Source organism: Lithobates pipiens, unplaced genomic scaffold, assembly GCF_037356315.1.
Source record: "Lithobates pipiens isolate NorthernLeopardFrog02 unplaced genomic scaffold, aLitPip1_a1.2 Scaffold_16, whole genome shotgun sequence".
Classification (NCBI taxonomy): domain Eukaryota; kingdom Metazoa; phylum Chordata; class Amphibia; order Anura; family Ranidae; genus Lithobates; species Lithobates pipiens.
The window spans coordinates 435,144,683-435,156,071 of record NW_027507748.1 but is presented as its reverse complement, the minus strand read 5'-3'; the positions used below and the strand labels follow the sequence as shown (position 1 = coordinate 435,156,071).

Here is an 11,389-nt window from a genome sequence, read left to right as displayed (position 1 = left end):
AATATTTCATTGTGCAGTTAAGGATATGATCAAAACACTCTAAATGTCTTCAGTCTAAAGCATTCTCATTCATAATATGAAACAATAGTCTGATAATCTGCCATGTAGGGATTAACAAGTGAATGAAATGAGTGCAAGATTGAGACAATAGTTCTAACAGACATTTATCTGTGTATGTCTTATATATGTGTAGCACCCCCTCACCCTCCAGAGACTGTAAGGGACCCTCATAGCTCAGATGAGCTAGCATTTCGCCTCTGGTCAGATCCTTGGCAGTATCAATGTGATATGTATACAGTAGTTGGGCACCAGTCACTTTTTGGAGCAAGTATGGAGTTTATTAACTCTACTCAGAGGTGTCATTGGTTAGGAGATGTTGTGGAGGTTGAGGCGGAAAGCTTTGGACAGCAATTGGATGTGGGCCCGAAAGATAATTCAGAGTCCAGGTCACACCTAGCACTTTGGCATGCGGGAACAGGTTGATAACTGTGCCATCGATCTTGACAGAGAAGTCAGGGGAAGGGCACGAGGAGGAGAAAATTTTATGAGCAGGTTTTGGATAGATTGAGTTTGAGGAGTGGTGTGACATCCAGTCTGATATGTCTGTTAGTAAATTAGTGGTGCATGTGGAGACTGATGGAGTGAGCAGTGGGGTAGAGAGATAGATTTGGGTGTCATCAGCGTAAAAATGGTATTGGAAGCTATGGGAGGCTATTAACTGACCCAGGGAGAAAGTGTAGATCGAGAATAGGAGAGGTTCAAGAACAGAACCTTAGGGAACTGCAACAGAGAAAGGAAGAGGAGAGGAGGGGGTAGAATTGTATGTGACGCTGAAGAAGCAATAGGATAGGTAGGATGAGAACCAATGAAGAGTACAGCCACGGAGACCAAAAGAGTGGAGTTTTTTTTGTTGAGGAGGGGGTGGTCCACTGTGTCAAAGGCAGCAAAAATGTCCAGGACTAGGAGTACCGAATAGTGCCCATTGGTTTTAGCCATTAATAAATTGTTTGTGAGTTTTAGGAGAGTAGTTTCTGTAGAGTGATGAGTGCAAAATCTAGACTGAAGGGGATGAAAAGGGTTATTCTCAGTGAGGTGGTCGCTCAGTTGGTTGTAGACCAGACATTTCAGGAGTTTAGAGGAAAAGGGGACCAAGGAAATGGGGCATAGGTTGTTAAGATTGGTGAGGTCCAATTAAGGCTTTTTAAGTATGGTGGGGGGGGGGGGGGGGGGTTAGTGCATGTTTTAAAAAGTTGGGGAAGATGCCAGAAGAGAGAGTCTGAAGATGTGAGTTAGAGAGTGTGGGAAAGAGCAAGAGGGTGACCGTAGCATTAGAAAAGTGGTTTAGCAACCTTGTCTATAGTAGCGGGATTGAATAAGGGAAACAATGGAACAATGGTTGTACCTGTGGACATGGAGTGTTAAGTGGGGGAGGTATCTGTACAGCAGAGATCTCATCGCAAACTGTATCAATCTTATTTGTGAAGTGACCGTAGCATTAGAAAAGTGGTTTAGCAACCTTGTCTATAGTAGCGGGATTGAATAAGGGAAACAATGGAACAATGGTTGTACCTGTGGACATGGAGTGTTAAGTGGGGGAGGTATCTGTACAGCAGAGATCTCATCGCAAACTGTATCAATCTTATTTGTGAAGTGATTGGCGATCTCCTGGGCAGTGAGTGAGTTAGCGTTTGGAGAACGAACTAGAGAGTTGAAAGTAGAGAAGAGTTGTTGGGGACTGGATGATAAGTTGCTAATGAGGGTGATAAAATAGATCTGCTTGGCAGTGTGGAGGTGAGAATTGTATTTTTAGAGGTCAGATTTATGCTGGTTGAAGTTTTTCGGAGACTTATAATCTTGTGACACAGGCGCTCAAAAGCGCGGATACTTTTTTTTAGACTTCTGGTGTCATCTGTTTGCAATAGTTGTAGGGATCAGGGCCTAATTCTGTGTTTAGTAAAGGGATGAGCCTGTCTAGGGCAGAGACGAGGGATTTATTGTAGACCGAAGTGGCATTATTGGACCAGGACATGGGTGAGAGTTTGCCATAGAGTTGGTCAGTAGCAGACTATAGAAAAGAAGGGTTAAGGTGGTGAGATAAGCACAGGCATCCTCTGAACACCGAACTTGCACTCTTTTTGTACACCGAGTAGCTTTAGGCTGGGTCATTGCCTTTGTTTACATGAGGTGTGGCAGGGCCGCAGGTCGCTGAAGTAAAAAAGTAGCGCGAGTTCAGAGTTTAGCTAGAGATGAGTTTAAAGGATGCCTCAGCTCTTCTCTACTAGTGACAGACTTATTAATTTATATCTTTCTTTTCCTGGAAAGCATATGGTGGCAATGGGATCTTCTTCTTCCTGACTAGGGGTATCTGCATACTGGAATCACCACTAGGGATCAGCTCCGGCGTGTTCGCATATGTCCGCCAGGAAGTCGGCACTGCGCTAATCACAGGCAGTGAGACATTGCCCGATCTCTGCAGCCACACAGGGCAATGTCCCCGTGCCTGTGATTAGCGCAGCACTGCGCCAACTTCCTGGTGGGCTCTGCACGTGGCGTATGCGAACATGCCAGAGCTCATCCTTAGTCACCACACATGGCAGACAGCCATTTTTACAGCGCTCCTCCATTATATAGCCTTGTTATTAGAACTGCAGGCATTGTTTTCTGGGAACTTTCCAGTTCTTTATTTTATTATTAGCCTCCATTTTTGGACTGTGTGGTAATTTGTAGTCAGTTATCATCCCTCCTTTCCATTGCTAGGAGGGGAGTTGTGTGTAAAACCTGTGCCTTCTCTCCTCAGCACGCTCATCCTTGCACAGGCCCCAGCACACAATGGTTTATTATTAGAGCTTCCAGTGAGGAGAGCTGAGAACAGCGCGCTGGACTGGCGGCGGGTCACGTGACGCACGGAGTCCCGAAGGAGCACCGCTTGTCAGGTGACTGCTCCGGAGGAGGACGCGGGAGCGCGCGAATGTGTGTGCACGCGCAGGCGGGAGGTGACAGCCGGTGAACGCGCTGTGTCGGTTGGCCGGAGAGAGAGCTTGCTGAAGAAGAAGAGGGCAAGGAGCGCATGCCGAGAGAGAGGAGAAAAGTGGGCAGGGGCCGACGGGAAGAGTGAGAGAGGGAACCCAGGCCTGTGTACCGGGGAGACACAAAGCGCGGCGGCTCGGAGTCTGCCTGTGAGGTGAGTGTTGGATGGAGCCCATATCGTTCCAGATGTTTCTCCAGGTCGGCCCCTGTGTGAGCGGGCACCCCCCAACATCTCCATTGGTGTTCCTTTGTTATCCATCCTCCCCCCTCCCTGTTCCCGGACTGTCCTCCTTCCTCTCCTCCCCCGGGGGTTCTCTTCCTGTCATGGTCCCCCCTCGGGCTGTCCTCGTGTGACATGGTGTCATGCCCTGCCTGCTGCTGCCACTCTACAAACTCCGCCGAACTTTTCTGGGTCCTCCCTGGTCCCTGGCAGGTGTGAGCAGGAGGATGCTCGGTGTGCTCCTCTCCTCTGCTCATCTCCTCCTCTACTCTCTGCTGCCTGACTCTGATCCTGGAGAGACATTCCTTTGTTGACATGCTGCATACCTGCCATTCTTTTGTCTTTTTTTTTTTTTTTAAAGGGTTGCTAAGCATTAAATACAAACTAGTGTGAGATTTTATTAGTAGGAGTGTATGGATGTGAAACACCACCAGCAGATCATCAGGGCACAAGGCATGTCACAGAAATCTTCCCTAGAGCAGGATCATGGGGATCAAATGCCTTCTCTGACTGCTGGGCTCTGTGTCACTTCCTGATCTTTGGATCTGTCATAGGCTGTCATTGCTGGATGACTTTAACTTTGTGACCTCTGAGTCACTGATGAGGAGCGGGCAGAGTATGGGAACTGGGGCTATAGATCAGAAAGGAAGCCATTGGATCAACATCCATTCACAACTCTGCCCCCAGCTACATCACTAACCTAGTCTCAGAATACCAACCAAGCCGCTCTCTTCTGTCCTCCCAAGACCTCCTGCTCTCTAGCTCCCTTGTCACCTCCTCACATGCTCGCCTCCAGGATTTCTTCAGAGCCTCTCCCATCCTTTGGAACTCCCCCAATCTGTCCGACTGTCCCCTAATCTATCCATCTTTTGATGATCTCTGAAAACCCTTCTCTTTAAAGAAGCCTATCCTGCTTCTAACTAATACGCTGTTTTACTTTCTCCATCAGCTCATCCCCCACAGCTATTACCTTTTGTATCAATTGACCCTTCCTTTTTAGATTGTAAGCTCTAGTGAGCAGGGCCCTTTGATTCCTCTTGTACCAAATTGTAATGTCCGCCTTCATTTTTTTTATTTAAGCACTGTGCAAACTGTTGCCGCTGTATAATAATTAGGGCTGTTACAATTTGATCCAAATCTGGATTTGATTAAAAATTTTTGTGTCCAATAAAAAAAAAAACAAACAAAAAAAAACTATTGACTAATTTCGATTAATTATAACGCACATACAGATCCAACTACTTTTAGCTGATTTAGCACTGTTGTTATGGCAACGGCGCGCATGGTTAGGACGTTACATGTCATAATCGCAGCCTCGCCGCACCCATATTCGCAGACTCACTGTAGTCAGTTGCCTGTGTCTGGATTACACAGCCTGCGGGCATCTCCCGCTGTGCGTCTCTGAGCTGAGTGTGAAAACTTTGGCCATCGTGCCCTCCTAGATCAGCTCGTGTGATAGGCAGAACACTGCGTCTATCACACAAGCTGATCTTGGAGGAGGGCGGGACTTTTGTCACAGCTCGGTCAAAGTTTCCATACTCAGCTTGGAGATGTCTGCAGACTGTGTATGACACATAGTGGAGGAGGGAGCGGAGCGCTGTGGCCCCAGGGCAGGCAGCCTACTGATTCATAAGAATTTTGATCAATCAAAAAAATGTATGATTAATCAAAGAATTAATCGTTCATTTCCACAGCCCTAATAATAAGAGCAGCCATTGACCTTTCAGAGAAAAAAAAACATAGTTAAAGTGGATCTGATGCCTTAAAGTAGACTTTCACCCTAACGCTAAAATATCTAAATCTACAGCCACCCAGGATCCAAGACTAACCTATCTAGCCCTGTAAAGAAGAAAACTCTATACATACCTTTTCTGAAGCCGCTCAGGTCCCACGCTGAGCAGTCGGCGGCGGCTTGGCTGTGGAGATGGGTGCATAGGAGGCAGCCAAGAACAGAAGCCCCATAGTAAATCTATGGGTGACGTCACTTCACAACTGTTGTCGGCTGTTTCCTGCACAGAGCTTCTGCCACTGGAGACTGCACCAGAGCAGCTTCAAAAAAGGTATGTATAGCAATTTCTTCTTTACCGGGCTAGGTAGGTTAGTCTAAATTCTCGTACACATGGTATGATTGTTGGCTAACTGAGCGTCAGATTGTTGTCTTAAAGTGATTGTAAGGCTTTATTTGTTATTTTAAGAAAAAAAAAAGAAAAACATATCATACTTACCTTCACTATGCAGCTCGTTTTGCACAGATTGGCCCCGATCATCTTCTGGGGTCCTCCAGCAGCTCCTCCCCACAGCAGATAACCCCCTAGGAGAAGTGCTTTCCCAAGGGGATTACTTTGCGGGTGCGCTCCCGAATCCAGCATTCACCGTCCATAGCCGCTGAATGTATGACTCGGTCCTGCCCCGTGTCATTGGATTTGCTTGACAGCAGCGGGAGCCAATGGCTGGGCTGCTATCAATCTATTCAATCAAGAGCTGGGCAGCGTGGACAGTGCGTCCCCGCCGGGTCAAGTTCCAGGGCTCAGGTAAGTAAAATGGGGGGGGGACTAAGGTCACTGCGATGTGTTTTTTCACCTTAATGCATAGGATGCTTTTAAGGTGAAAAAACACGAGGGTTTTACAACCCCTTTAAGGGCGTGTGCCAGGATCTTGTCTTGCATACTAGCTGTATACAATTGTCGTGCAGCAAACAAAAGTGTATTGACATACTGCAAGGAATTTCAGCTCTTGAGCACCACCCTTTTGGGCCCCTTCTGCTAATTTCGTGTTTGAGCATTGATTCTGAGCATGCGTGTTTGTACTTTTGACTTTTGTGTGATGGACTTGTGTACTGACCATATGAAAATCTGACGTCAAACCATTGTCTGACGAAAGTTTGCTAGCCTGCCATAAAAAATTTGTTGGCTGAAAGTTGGACAACAATTGTCAAAAGAAGCGCGTTAACTGTAAGATTTTAGGACATGTCAGATAATCCCCTGCTGCTGTCTCTCTCCTCATTGGGCAGATTGATAGCAGCGGGTGCCATTTTTCCTACCTGTCCACACTTTACAGTTACCTGTGCATGTGCAGCTCAGTGTACAATTTTGGCATCTGCTGAGAATTAAAGTGGTTTTAAACTCGGAATGTTTTTTACTAGAACGCATTCGCTGCAATACCTAAACACATTTACCTGACTCTTCTCACCAATCGGGTGCTGTCCTGGCAGCAGTACCACCCTCTTCCCTTCCTGGTCTTGAAGGAAACCTTTAAGGCAGCGGTAGCCATAGGGTCCTGCTTCTCTCAGTCAAACTCTTATGACGAGGGTGCGTGGGCATGGCTTACCAGTGCTGTGTGTGTTTATGGATGCACACAGCCCAGCTCAGGAGTGGACCCACATGAGTGCCTCCATAGTATACGGCTTGCAAGAAGGCACATGGTGCAGGGAGAAGTGGACAATGCTAGCGGGGGCCTTTTGAAAGAGGAGGTAAGGGACTGCTCTGTGCAATACCGTTGTGCAGATAAGTATAACCTATTTTTATTTAAACAAAAAAAACTTTAGCTGTTAATACCACTTAAAGAAACTGCAGTCAGAAGTAAAAAAAAATACTATATAGCTGCTTCTCCTGCTCACTGCATGGGTAAACCTGCTCTTTAAGTGAAGTAGAGAAGGAATATGGATAAATAGTTACCTTATTTGCTATCTGTCTATACAAAGCCGCTGTTCTTCACTGGTCATCCAGTAACGGCCTCTCCATGCGCCCTGCATTGTATGTGAGGGTGCCAAGCTAAAGTTCTTTCCCCTTAGTCTAAGCCAGCGGTCCCCAACAAGTGGTCCACTGATGGGCAACAAGACAAGTTTAGTGGTCCCCAGGGGCTCTGCTACAAATCAACATTGTGGCAGATGTATACTGCTCAATGTTATTTCCTGTGTTCTCAATGCGTGCTGACAGTTAATGCTGTCAGCGCACATTGATACCCATTGCCTCCTCTGTAGTTCTGGCTCCTGTGAACTCAGAGGGAGGGAGCAGGAGGTGAAGGAGGGGAGTTTTAATGGCAGTGTTGGTCAGACTGTAAAATTCATATTCGTGTTCCGTGGGATTCAAAATTGTGAGTTTAGTGGTCCGTGAGTTTGGTAACCACTGGTCTAAGCAATCAGTTAAAGTTAAACTATATACACCTTTCTTACCAAGTTCGGACTACACCTATGTTTGGGTTGTAACATTGTCACATTCCCCATACCCAAACACACACACACACACACACACACACCTCCAAATTGCAGGGTCCTTCTCCCCACAGCATCCTGTAGTTTTTTTTTTTTTTTTTTTTTGTGCAGCTGTGCATTATTTTTAAGCTTTATAAAGAGATGGTATATGACTTTAACCCTTTCAGCTTTGCTACAAGTGATGTAATTGCGCTGGAACTGGTATGCGGCATAAGTCTAGAAAATGGCAGCTTTATTCTTCCTCTTGCACGTGTGTTATGTTGTGTGTCAAGAGCAGAGATCTGCAGACTGTCGGTCACAGCTCTCTTCTCCCTCCTCGCTCACTGGAGCGCTGAGCTGTGGAGGGGGTGGGGAGCGGCTGACTCAGGCTCTCAGTTGCTCGCTTAGAGGCTGAGCGGGGTGTCAGTCCTGGCACCTGGTGGATCCATACTCCCATTGTCGGGATGACGGTGCCTGGACTGACATTGGTGACGTCAGCAGTGAGCAGACTTCAGTCCACTCTCTGCTGAAAATGGGTCACAGGAGTGCAAAACGAATTGCACTTCTGTGATCCTTAGAAGTACAGCCAGATGAGCTTTGGCTATACTTTTCCTTTTTTAAATAGAAATGCAAGGCAAAACGTGTGTGTGTGTGTGTGTGTGTGTGTATCATTTGTTTCTAGGAGGTTTTTTTTTTTTTTTCCCCTACACAATAACCCTTGTGATCTGTTGGCCATGTTTTTTTTTTTGTTTTTTTTTTTTTGTTTTTGCTGGCCATAGATGGATTGAAAATCCTTTTGTCCTGCAAGGACTGTCTCAATTTCAATTAATCTATTGGCGTTCAAGAGAAGTTGATCGAATGGGAATGTTGGAAAACTTTTGGGTCCTGCAGGTGTCTTTTTTTTTTTATTTTTTTTTTAACCATTAGGCAGGTGTGCATCGTCATACATCAAAATGCATTTCCTTTGTATGTAGACATGGGTTTTAGTGCATGTTGACCCATTTTCAACATGTGATTAAATGTCGAAATTGGGTAGGGTCCGCAGCCAATTGACCAAAGCTTAGTAATACTTGTTGCAAGCATGTCTTAGATGGGTTTTCATGCGTTTGTCATTGAGGTCTATGAATCTTTCAATATGATAGAACACAGAGCGAATTAAATATGCATTTTAAAAATGCATTGTAGCGCAGAGATTGGAAACTGATACTTTGTTATTTTATCATGGGTAACCATAACGTGTTTTAGCACTTTGAAATGTGTTAGAACGCATCGGTATAAATGGGCAAGGTTCATGAATAATTTCATGGGGTATAAGTGTTATGTCAGAGGAAACAGCAGATGTTTAGTATATGCTGCCCCCTTTCAGTTTTTTTTTTATTCTTTGCTTTTTAAAGTGGTTGTAAACCCTTACTACACACTTTGACCCACAGGTAAGCCTAGATTAAGGCTTACCTGCAGGTCCAAGAAATATCTCCTAAACCTACACGGTGCATGTAGACAGCGGCGCACTGAGCACGCCGCGGTCAACGGCGATATGCCATGAGTGGCGGCTCCCGTGCGCATGCGCAGGAGTGACGTCATCGCGGCTTCGCTGAATGACAGCGGCGGAGCAGCGAGACCCACCGAGAAGATGGATGCGCTGGACTACGGGGGACAGCGGTGACTTCGCTGGCTCCTTTGTCGGGTAAGTGACGATGCATAGTAGTCCATTATGCTTTACCTTTGCAGGGAATGAAAGAGGGTTTACTTCCTCTTTAAGTGCACATGATCAAGGGCATGTTTACATGAGATAGTCTAACACTTTCTTTAAATGCAGAATGAACGCATATGCAAGAAAATTGATTGTATTTCCGTATGCCTAGTAAAAAAAACAAAAAAAATACAGCATACTGCATCTTTTTGCATGTAAACATTTGCAAATGCACCGCAAATGCATGTACATGCAATTTAATAAAAAAAATAAAAAATAAACTGTGCCTTCACACGTGTGCTACTGCATACTGAACTTAGAGATTGCAGTTTAAACGTGTCCTAAAAGTTTTTAAATGTGCATGTTTATTGGTCCTCATGCACACAGAAGTTTTTTCTCAAGTCATCTTCCAGGACGGCAGGCCTGAGAGATGAGAGGCTCCTCCCTACAGGAAACACAATCAATCGACAGCTGTTTTAAGTCCCCACCCTTCCCCTTGATCCTCAGTTTTTGATTGTGTTTCTCCCTACACAGCGAAACTGTTTGTTTTTTTCCAAATGACCCGAAGCCTGGGGCTGGTGGTCTCCCCCTGGGAGCCAGACCACAAGCCTGGGAAGCCTCTGGGTCTGGTAGGATATTCTTGTCCTTCCTGGGGGGTTCCCCTATCTTTTCCTCAGGGCGGGCAGCAGAAATTGGAAGAGCCCCCCTGAGAGCTGAAGGACCCTGGGTACAGTGGTGTACCCAGAACTTCAGGGGCCATTATCCTGTCTCCCCCCTCCTTACCTGTACAGGTGGCTGTTCAGACGGGGGTGCTGGCCATCGGTTCTTTCCAGGGGGCTTGTCCCCGACTCCTGGGTCCCCGGTAGCTCGCGTGGGCTGCCGGAGAGGGCGTGGCAACAAGCACCCGCGTCATTTTCAAACTTCGGGAAAATGGCAGCGGCGTTCTTACCCAGGAGGGAAGGCTGAGAGTCAGTAGGAGCAGGCGCCCACATCCTCCTTTCTCTAGAGCGAGGAGGCACCAGTTTACTACGGTGGATGTCTGCCTTAACCACCTCAGATATGAAGATGGGAATGAGGAATGGAAGGCATTGCCCCCCCCCCCCCCCCCCCATGTATATAGACTGACTTCCCTATGGGGACAGCAGTTGGGGGGGGGGAGCACTTTGGCGGCTATCCTCCTTGCGTGTGGACCATAAGGATGGAAAAGCAAGCCCGCTGGCTGTGGCAAAAAGAGGAAGACGACAACGGTGAGTACTTTACTTTCCTTTTGCCGTGGGAATTTAGCTGCAAAATCCCCAATTCCAGCCAGAGGGTTCCTGGGCATTTGAGATCTCACCTGGGGTCTGGATTCAAATAGCCCTTAAGCTTCTGCTAAAAACACCAGCCGCAGCTCCCTCTTACATCAGAGAAGCTGTATGGTGGACAGGTGGTGCAGAGGAACGAGTGTGCCTAAACCACCTCAGATGAGAAAGAGGTAGGTAGGCCATTGCTCCCCCTTCCCCGTGTATATACTGACTGGTGCAGTGCAGAACCTGGGGTCGGGATACAAATAGCGCAGACGCCACTGCTAAAACCACCAGCCACAGCTCCCTCTTACAGCAGAGACACTGTGGTTATCGCAGCAGTAGGTTGCCAGCCTCTCCCTACATGCCCAGTTGTGGTACATTTAGTAGGGATGAATATAGCGTACAGAGGGGACCTGGTAGATACAAAGTTACTTACAGGCCAGGTATACCACTGAACAGGTTATTAATTGGGCAGTGGTTGGTGGATTCAGAAGCTCCCCTGGTCAGCAGGTGCACTAGGTTACCGGCCCTATTAGCCCAGCTGCTAGGAATCTGAAGTTGCCTCACAATGTTCAAAAGCTGACCTAACATTCAAGGATGGGCAGAGACCAAGCTACTGTGTGGCACAGTAGGGGTTCCCTTGTCACAGATCCTCCTTTTGGGGGTTGCCTGCTATAGTTAACTTTCATAAGCTCCAACCTCCCACTCCACCTTTACACTGTGTTTATATTATAGTGTAGGAGGTAAGAAGAAACTTTTTTTTTATTGGTTTGGGCTACAATCCACGCAGTGGCAGATCTAAAGGCGATTCACCATAGATCGCTCCCTACATCCTTTTAATTGAGGATTTTCTGTGCAAACCTATGCAAGAGCTACATAATTAATTATTTGAAGCCTGCAAATAGCTATTTACCTCCCAGGCTAAACTGGTAACCACCTCTTCTAGAGAGGTCTTAAATTGGTCTCTAGGGCTGGGC

General features: G+C 46.7%; 1 protein-coding gene across 5 annotated transcripts in view; it reads left to right on the top strand.

The window, feature by feature from the left end:
• Nucleotides 1-2,910: 2,910 nt before the first annotated feature.
• Nucleotides 2,911-11,389, top strand: part of NCK2 (NCK adaptor protein 2) — a 107,514-nt gene continuing 99,035 nt past the window's right edge. For 3 of the 5 annotated variants that reach the window (XM_077482638.1, XM_077482637.1, XM_077482636.1), the window contains exon 1: nucleotides 2,919-3,181. The gene's annotated coding sequence lies outside the window, so the exon portion shown is untranslated. Of the gene's footprint in view, nucleotides 3,182-11,389 lie in introns of all 5 variants that reach the window. The other 2 variants (XR_013274583.1, XR_013274582.1) reach the window with 1 other exon arrangement.